At 42.4% G+C, this 9466-nt stretch overlaps 1 pseudogene; it reads right to left on the reverse strand.

The window, feature by feature from the left end:
- Positions 1 to 7730: 7730 nt before the first annotated feature.
- The window catches only part of LOC102874577, a 47527-nt pseudogene continuing 45791 nt past the window's right edge, over positions 7731 to 9466 (reverse strand).

Genomic DNA, 9466 nt, shown 5'->3' on the forward strand with positions numbered 1-9466 from the left:
TATCACTCCTCCCTGAGAGAGACTTCACCCTGAGTCATAAGGAAAAGGGGATGGTGTATTCTCTTAGCTACTTCCTGCTGAAAAGGGATGCTGTTTATTATTTTAAATATCCTTCAGAAGTAGTAATTTCTTTTCTTTCGACCTTAAAATGATTTCAGAATCTACTAGATAAATTTTCTGTAATAGTTTCATTTTGTTCAAATCTACAATGAACACTCTTGGCACCAGCAGTAACGAAATTTAAAAAAAAATCAAAAGGCAAATTGCTTTGGGAAAGTCTCCTGCCAGGGACCTCTCCAGAGTGACAAAGAGCAATGGTGTTAGTCTGTAGACTAATGTGTGCCTGACACAGGTCTTCTCAATTGCTTAGTGTGCAGTGAGAGCTGGACAATGAATAACAATGACAGAAGAATTGATTTCTTTGAGTTGTAGTGGTAGAGAAGAGTCTATAACATGTACTACTGAGAATAGAAAAAGATTTGTCCTTGAGAAGCTGAAACCAGATTGCTCCTAGGAGGCAAGGATTTTAAAGCTCTGTCTCACATACTTTGGGCACATGGCCAGGAGAAACCAGACCTTGGAAAAGGACATCATGCTTGGACAGGTAGAGGATCAGCCCAGGAAAGGAAGCCCTTAGACAAGATAGTTTGACACAGTCACTGGAAATGGTAGTTAGATCGGCTTAGCATAGAGTTGACTCAAAGGCATATAACAATATTATTTAAAAAATGCAAAACAAGTTTTCATTTATAACACAAAATAAAATTTAACCATATGCCTAATATATAAATTACAATTTAATATAATTATATGCCTAATATACAAATTGCAGGTAAACACATTTTGTCATAGAAAACATTATTCTCACTTTTTTCTGCATTGGGATTATGTTATATTTAAATATGAATAATAAATACATGCACACCTATGTTGTTGGTAATGTTGTTATGTGCTGTTGTTCCTGCGACTCATAGCCACCCTATGTACAACAGCCCTAAACAGTGCTCTACCCTATGTCAATCTATTGTCTCTGAAACACCGAGCCCCATTACCTCAGTCACTGAATCAATCCAGTTCATTGAGGGTCTTCCTCTCCTAAGGTGTCCCTCTACCTTCTCAAGCATAGCATCCCTCTAGAAGGACTGGGCCCTCCTTGTAACATGTCCAAAGTATGTCAGACAAAGCTTCAGAATCCTTGACTCCAAGAAGCAGCCTTGTTTCACCCTCTCCAGAATGAGCCTGTTCATTCTTTTAGCAGTCCATGGTATATTCAATAATCTTCTCCAACACCACAACTCAAAGGTCTCAATTCTCCTTCTGTCATCTGTAGTCATTGTCCAGCTCTCTAATGCATAGCAAGTGATTGCAAAAACCATGGCCTCTATCAGGCATACCTTAGTCTCAAGACTGACATCTTTGCTCTTCAGTACTTAAGAGAGGTCTCTGACAGCAGATTTTCCCAATGAAATACATCTTTTAACTTCCTGGCAGCCAGTGCCAAGAGTGTTGATTGTGGAGCCAAGCAATCTAAAGCTGTTTATATTTTTCCATTTTTTATTAATTTTAATAAACATGTACATAGATTTTGGATTTCCATTCATTCATTGCTGCACTTTTCTCCCTGTACCCCTGCCCACCCCTCAGTTTGCTTCTCTCTTTTAAAAGAAAAAGGAAAAAAAAATTCCTTGGTTGGTATACAATTCCCCATCCCCCACCCCCTGCACCAATTACACTTCTCTATGCAACCTTAATTCTGGACTCCTGTACTAACCATAATACTCAACCATATATCGCCTCTAATCTGTTATTTCCCTCATCTGTTTCAATACAGTATACATAATTTATCCAGTTTTTTTCTCGGTAATTTAAATTTCTTTACCATCCATCACAATGCTGCCAGTAGGCCTAGTGGTGAGAATCTTTGTTTTCATGATGTTGAGCTTCAATCCGTATTGAAGGCTTCAGTCCTTGGCCTTCTGCAGCAAGTGCTTCAGGTCCTCCTCAATTTCAGCAAGCAGGGTTGTGTCATTATATAAACACAGATTGTTAATGAGTCTTCCTCCAATATTTAGGTAAAGACTTAAACCTTAAACTGTGCTTAATTTTTCTAAAAGCTAACAAATCCTTTTCAAATTGTGTGGATTGCTAATTTTGCTGTGAGAGAGCACAAAGTTTCTCAAGAAAGTATAAGACAATTTGAATTACTGCCCAGGATTAAAATTAGAATTAATTTGAGAGAGGTTTTACAAAGTCCACACACATTGTTGTTGTTATGTGCCATCGAGTCACTTGCGACTCATAGCAACCCTATGTACAACAGCCCTAAACCCTACTCTAGCCTGTGCTTCTGACACACCCATCCTGATTACCCCAGTTACTGAATCACTCCACCTCATAGAGGGTCTCTTGCGCCGTTACTGAATCAATTCACCTCATAGAGGGTCTCTTGCGCCATCCCTCCACCCTCTCCAAGGACCTGTCCCTCCTTACAACATGTCCAAAGTATGTCAGACGAAGCCCCAGAATCCTTGCCTCCAAGGAGCAGCCCGGCTTAACCCTCTTCAGGATGAATCTGTTTGTTTTCTTGGCAGTCTGTGGTACAATCACTCTTCTCCAACACCACAGCTCAAAGGCATCAATTCCTCTATCATCCCTAGCCATTGTCCAACTCTCTGATGCATAACAAGTGATTGCAAAGACCATTGCCTGTATCAGACATACCTTAGTCTCCAGAGTGACACCATTGTTCTTCAGTACCCTGGAGAGGTCCCTAACAGCTGACTTTCCCATCGCAATACTTTTTTTAAAAATTTTTTTATTTCCTGGCTACTGGTGCCAAGAGTGTTGCCATGGAGCCAAGAATATAGCATCTCAAAAAAGAGGCAGATGAAGTTCCAGGCAGAGGGAGTAAGTAATTAAAAATTCTTGAGACTGGAACATATGGATATTTAAGAAGCAGTAGGAATTTTAATGAACTGATGACTCATAAGGAAAGGTAGTATACAAGAAGATATTGATAAGGGATAGGAGGGATGAAGATGTGCAGGGGGTAGGATTACTTATGGTTTGCATAATTTGATGAGTAGGGTGGTGAGAGAAATTGAAAGAATTTGTTCTGGAAAACCATGATTTCAAATTTTGTAAACAAACCAGTATAATAATTTAAAAAAGAGGAATATTTTGTCAGAGATGCCTCTGCCCAATCTGATTTAGGGATGATATGTATAAAATAGAAATTAAATCAATAAAATATTTTGTAATTGAGAAAGATGTCATTATTTTCAAATAAATTGATAATGATTAAAATAAAGAAGATATAGCAGTGGGAAACAAAATATTTCTTGTTTTTTCTAATATCTTTCTGTGTATCTCTAAATAATATTTATTTAGGAGAGGTGTAAAGAAGGCAGAACTCTCCATTCCTTTTTTATTGTTCCTTATATAATTAAGGATCTTAATAAAGTAGGATCTTAATAAATACTTGTGTAAGAACATAATCCAATTATATAATTTGTAATGTTTTGAAATATTAGGACATTGCACATCTAAGAAAATAAGGATAGTAGACGTATAAAACTTATAAATCTGACTATGCCTCTCTGTGTTCTTGAGTTTGTAAAAGTTTTATGAATTAGAATAATTAACTCAACGTAACTCATTACCATGTAGTTTGAATAAACTGTTAGCATGACACACCAGTAGGTTTTCAGAGGTTGTAAATTGCAGATGGGAAATGATCCTGTCTTTTTGTTTTTTAAATTTTGCTTAGAGTGACTGGTGGATTTGAACTGTTTACCTTTGAGTTGGCAGTGCAACTCCTTACCTACTGTTGTTGTTTTTAGGTGCCATCAAGTTGAGTACAACTCATAGTGTCCCTATGAACAGTCAATCTGAACACAGTCCTATCTCATGCCATCCTTACAATCTCTGACACAGTCAGATCATTGCCACTGTCACTATGTCAACACACCTGGCTGAGGGTTTTCTTCTGTTCCACCACCCTTTCCTCTTTCCAAGCATGAAGTTCCTCTCCAAAGAATAACATCTCCTAGAAACATGCCCAAAGTATGTGAGCGAAGCTCTTTTACTAGGCCACCAGAATTTAAAAAGTCATGCATAATTTAACTCCCAACATGGACATAGGTATAGGGTATTAGTTGATTTTTTTTCTTTTAAAGACTTGTGAGTCTTTGGTTTTGACTTTCACCATATTTCTGAGTGTTGTAGTTGTGTACCATGGAGTCAGATTTGACTCATTGCTGACTCTTTGGCAGATTTTAAGAATTAGTTAATCACGTAAGATGAGGTTGCCTATCTTACTCCCATGTCATAGCTGGTGGCCATGGACCCAGTGCCTTCAAGATTGCAGCACAGCTTCTTGCCACTAGGCCACCAGAGCTCCTTTTACATGTTAATGAGTGTTAATGAGGTGAACAATACCTTATGGGTGGGGATATGCAAACAAGGACTGTTGTTGTTGTTGCTATGTACTGTGGAGTTTATAGGATTAATAACATCCCAATAAACAACAGTTGTGATCCATGTCCTGTCATCTCTTGATATTTGAGCCCGTTGCTACAATCACTATGTCAATCCATCTCTTTTAGGGTTATCCTCTCTTTTGCTGACCTGCTACTTTTTCAAGCAAGATGTTTCTTTTCCCTTCGTAGTAACATGACCAAAGTATGCTAGATGAAGCTTTTCTATCCTTGGCCCTGAGAAACACTCTGTCTATACCTTCTCCAAGATTTATTTGTTTGTTCTTTTGGCAGTTCATTGGATGCTCAGTACTTTTCTCCAAATCTGCAGTTCAAAGGCATTAATTCTTCTTATATTATCCTTATTCATTATCCAGTTCTCACATGCATAGCAAGTAATTGAAAAGACCATGGCATAAATCCAAATCACTTTAGTCTTTAAATTGACATCATTTCCTATTAACACCTTAGAGAGATCCTTGACAGACAATTTGCCCTATGCAATATGTCCTTTTATTTCTTCACTGCTTGTACAAAAAGTGTTGATTGAGAATTCAAGCAAGAAAAATAGTATTCACTATTTCAATCTTTTCTCCATCTATCATGATGTTGCCTTTCAGCACAGTGATTAGGATTTTTGTCTTCTTGGTGTGGGAGACACTCTGACCCTCCTGGGTTCAGCCCAACATCAATATCCCTATCTCCATATAGTAGCTGCCTGTGCCATGATTTCTCCTTAATATTTTACTTACAGCACTTAGCTCATGAAGAAGGATATGTGTGCTTGCCAGTCTGAATCCCAGACATTCCAGATCTTGTGCGATCACTTAGCTAAGGAAGCCCCCATTACCAATGTCATAATATCTGTACGTTTGCTTTTCCTTAGGGTTTACTAATTAGGGGTATAATTGCCTGTCTGTCAGTTTCTTATGTTGGCGTGTAATTTGAATATTGTTGTTGCTGTTGTTGATTGCCTTCAAGTCGAGCATGACTCATAGTGACCCTATGAATAAAAGGCCAGAAGCCTCTCTACAACTATGGATATTTATCAATGTTCACTGAATTTCTGGAGGCACGTCATTTAGGAGTGATGGCACTCCTGCTTCCAAACCTCTCATAGTATGTTATTAATTTGAATATTATTCCTTTTTTTTTTGCTTGCACATACTTTTTATTTGTTGAATAAATGGGTATTTTTCACTATGTACATAAACACGCAGAAGCGAGCATAGACATGAGTAGTATCTGGATTCGGAGGCTCCTGGCCACAGGCTGGCCGCGAGGCTTCAGGGAACTGAATCCGAACTCTGCTTTCTCAACTGTAAAACCGGGGTCTTGAGACCTGCGTGGGCCCCACACAGGTTTATTGCAAGGTTCAAATTCAGAAACCTAAGAAAGTGCTGGGAGACCAACTCAGGGCAACACAAATATAAATAGAACAAGGAACAGCGAGGTGAACTTCAAGTGGAGGAATACATCATCACGCCCTCAAGTTACACCGGGGTCTGCATGGGGTAACCAAGTGGTGACAGGAGAGCAAAGGAGAGCGGGATCAAATGCACCCCAGCCCTCGGGGCGGGAACCCCCACAACAGCCTGTGGCCATCTCCCGAGATTTGAGAATTCTCTTCTGGAAGCATGAGCGCCACATATCCCGCGTTTATTTACACATGAAATGTGCTTAATACAGCGACGGAGGGGCGCGGTGGGGGACATTACAGCGGCAAGACCATCTGAAGACCTGAACGTCGATGACAGTTTATCATCATGCAATTCTCTATATATACACACACAAAGGAGGTGTTTTTATTCTCATAAAAAAAAAAGTACAAAACATGGTGAGGGATAAATACAAAATACAAAAATGCAAAAAAACCAAAAAACCCACAAAACAAAACAACCCAACAAAAACTCTAACTGTCCCAGAGACCTGTAAACGGAAGAGGACAGAAGAGTACCAGTTGCATCTGTAACCAAGGTGAACTACCCATGTGAGATCTGTGCACAGAAATGGCTGAGAGGAAGCCGGCCGGCTCAGGGGGCAGCTGCCTGCCAGCTGCCGCTGCTGCATTGCTACGTCTGGGGTGGAAGCTGTGTATCCGGCGGTGGGCCTGGATGTTTGGCAGTAGCACCTGGAACAGGAAACGCCCACTCTGGACAGCCGAGGGTGAAGTCAGCTGTGATTTTCATTTTTTTATTTTTTCCCCCTTTCTTTTTCAAGAGCTAGAGAAATACTTGATATTCTGAGTTGTATCTCTTAATAAATTAGAGGAGAGAAAACCTGACTATATAAACCTATTGGTCTAACTATCTGTTTGTAACTTTAACAGCAGCCCAGACCATCCCTGTCTCCTTGTGCTCTGTTAAAACCAGCCTTGCAAACTGAACCAGAAAACTGAGGGCTGTCAGGTGTTCATAGGGACCATAGGAATGGCAATGAAGAGTCCCTCATTTTTGCCCTAACACCATTCCTTTCTTACTCTTCTAAATTGAGAACGCCATCCGCTGTACTGGGGTGTACGTTCACCCACTCCCAGGGAGAATCAACTTGCCAGGCTGCTTTGAACACTGTATGGTGGGGCCCTGAACCCCCTCCCCATGCACCTGTGCGGGGGTTGTGTCTCAGGTACACACCTGTGTCTCAGGTGCATACCTGTGTCTAGGGTTGCCCGTGCTCGGGCAGAGCAGACACCCTGAGGGGAGTTGTTAAGACACTTAAAAAAGTTCCTAGTGTTTTTGAGACCTAAGATTACCTACAATTTATGTAGTAAATCCTAAAAGAAAAAAAACAACCCAACACTAAAAAAGGCATTATTTCTGCCTGTTATTAGTTAACCCTTTCAAATTAATAAATTACAAAAATGATTTCTTGGAATTCCAGAACTGGCCCTGTGACTAAGAATACTGTGGTAAAGAAATGCAGTACAAAACAGAAAAAGTCTAATCCCCAACCTCGGCAAAGAAAAAAAAAAAAAAGACTGACATTGTCCACTAAATACTGATGCAAACATGTAACAAAGAGTATCAAAAGTTATTCCTTTAAATATATACAAACTCTTTTAAACTCAAATACTGTCTTTAATACTTAGGATGGAGGATCGATGCCCCGAGGTGGAGAGGAAAGTGTTGAGAGAGAATATATTGCAACAGGCTGGACAGAGCTGTTAACTCCGTCACACTGTAAGCTTGGTAACAAGCACGTCTCTGCGGGCGCTGAGGGGCCCAGCGACCTCTCCCCGGGGACGCTTGGTGGCTATTTCTCAGCCGAACTCATTCTTTTGGACTTGATGAAGGCCAAGCCTTGTGTCCGCATGTGAGTGTTTAAGGCAGCTTCCGTTTCAAAAGTTTTGGCGAAGACTGCACTTGCAGTCGGAGACGGCGCCATCGGGGAAGTCGTCCTCGGGGCCCGGCTTGTTCTCCTGCTGGCTATCCTCCCTGGCCCTGTTCTGCTAGGACACCGGCTGGGGCTCCTTGAGCTTGTGCACGATGAAGAGGTGTCGCGACAGGGACACGTGCGACGTGTAGCAGAGCCCGCACTCGCGGCACTGGTACGACAAGCCGTCGGATTTTTTTTTTTTAAATGTTATCTTCTTTATTTTGCATACTTTAATTTTCAGGCTGCGGGATGTGCTCCTGGAACTGTAGGAGGTTCTCGGTGGTGAAGCCGCACACCGCGCACTTGTGGGCCTTGAAGACATTGATCTTCAGCTTCTTCAGGGGCTGCGTGATGGCTCCCCGGGGAGGTCGGAACTCCAAGACCGGCTCTTCCAACATGTGCTTGGGGCTGGGGGCCTTGGTGTCCTCCTGCATTTCCGCTTCCTCCTCATTGGGGCCCTCTGCCATCTCCTTCAAGTCCGGATCCTTGATGCCGTGCATCAACTGGATGTGCTTTTCCAGCATCAACCACTTCGTGAAGGTGCGCCAGGAGTCCGGGCAGTGGGAACAGGTGTACACTTTCCAGATGCCTTTGTGCTTGATCCGGTTGTGACGGCACAGGCTGTGTGAGGAGCTGAAGGACTTTTCACACTGGTGGCAGGGGTGCTTCTTCATTTGCTTCCCGTGCTCCTTCCTCATGTGCGAGATGTAAACGTCCCTCTGCGTGAACAGTCGGTCGCACTCCCAGCACGTCCACCCCGGGCTGACCACCTTCTTGGACTCCACCGATTTTTTCACAGGCGATGGGGATTTCTTTTCCAATTTCTCCTTCCGGTTCAAGGATTTGGTATCTTCTTTGTTTTGATTCGCTGAGTTCTGAGTTGCAGGCTTAATGCTTAAAGGCAAATTTATCCCCAAGTTTGGAAGCCCTTCAATAATTTTCAATGTTCCATGCATAGACTTGATATGGTCCATCATGAGCTGCTTCTGTGCATACAAGAGAGAACAGTCTGGACACTTGAAAACGGACACCTTCTGGTTTTCGATGTGCTGGTCAAAGTGGCGATACAGCAAGGTTTGCAGGGTAAACACAGTGTCGCACATGGAACACTTACAGATTACTTTTGGTTCTCCTATCTTAATGCCGGGATGCTGTGTGTAGGCATGGGAATGTGTACTTGGCCACTGGACAAATAGGACACTTGTAGAAGACTTCACAGTGAGAGCCTTGGATGTGAGACTTCAGGGCAGCCACGTACGAGTACACGACATTGCAGTGCACACATCGAAAACCAACTCTCCGTGTGTAGTGCAGACAGTTCTTGGGGACGTGGATCTGGAAGTGCACAGACCGGCAGATGGCCCCGCACTCGGGGCAGGTATAGGGAGACTTGTGCTGATGGATCCTCTGATGTGACGCGAAGCTGCACTGGTTAGGAAGCAGTATCTGGCAGACTGTGCGGGTCTTTTGTCCACTGGTGTCTGTGGCCTGCTGGAAGTGGGTGTCGAGCGACGTCTTGTCCTGGAAGACCTCGTTGCACTCCAGACACTTGAGACTGTGCCTGCAGAGCTTGGAGGGGTCTTCGTCGAGAGGCATGGCCGGGACAATGGGTG

The sequence above is a fragment of the Elephantulus edwardii genome, unplaced genomic scaffold (genome assembly GCF_000299155.1).
Source record: "Elephantulus edwardii isolate Elephantulus edwardi_28Jun2011 unplaced genomic scaffold, EleEdw1.0 scaffold00385, whole genome shotgun sequence".
Taxonomy (NCBI): Eukaryota; Metazoa; Chordata; class Mammalia; order Macroscelidea; family Macroscelididae; genus Elephantulus; species Elephantulus edwardii.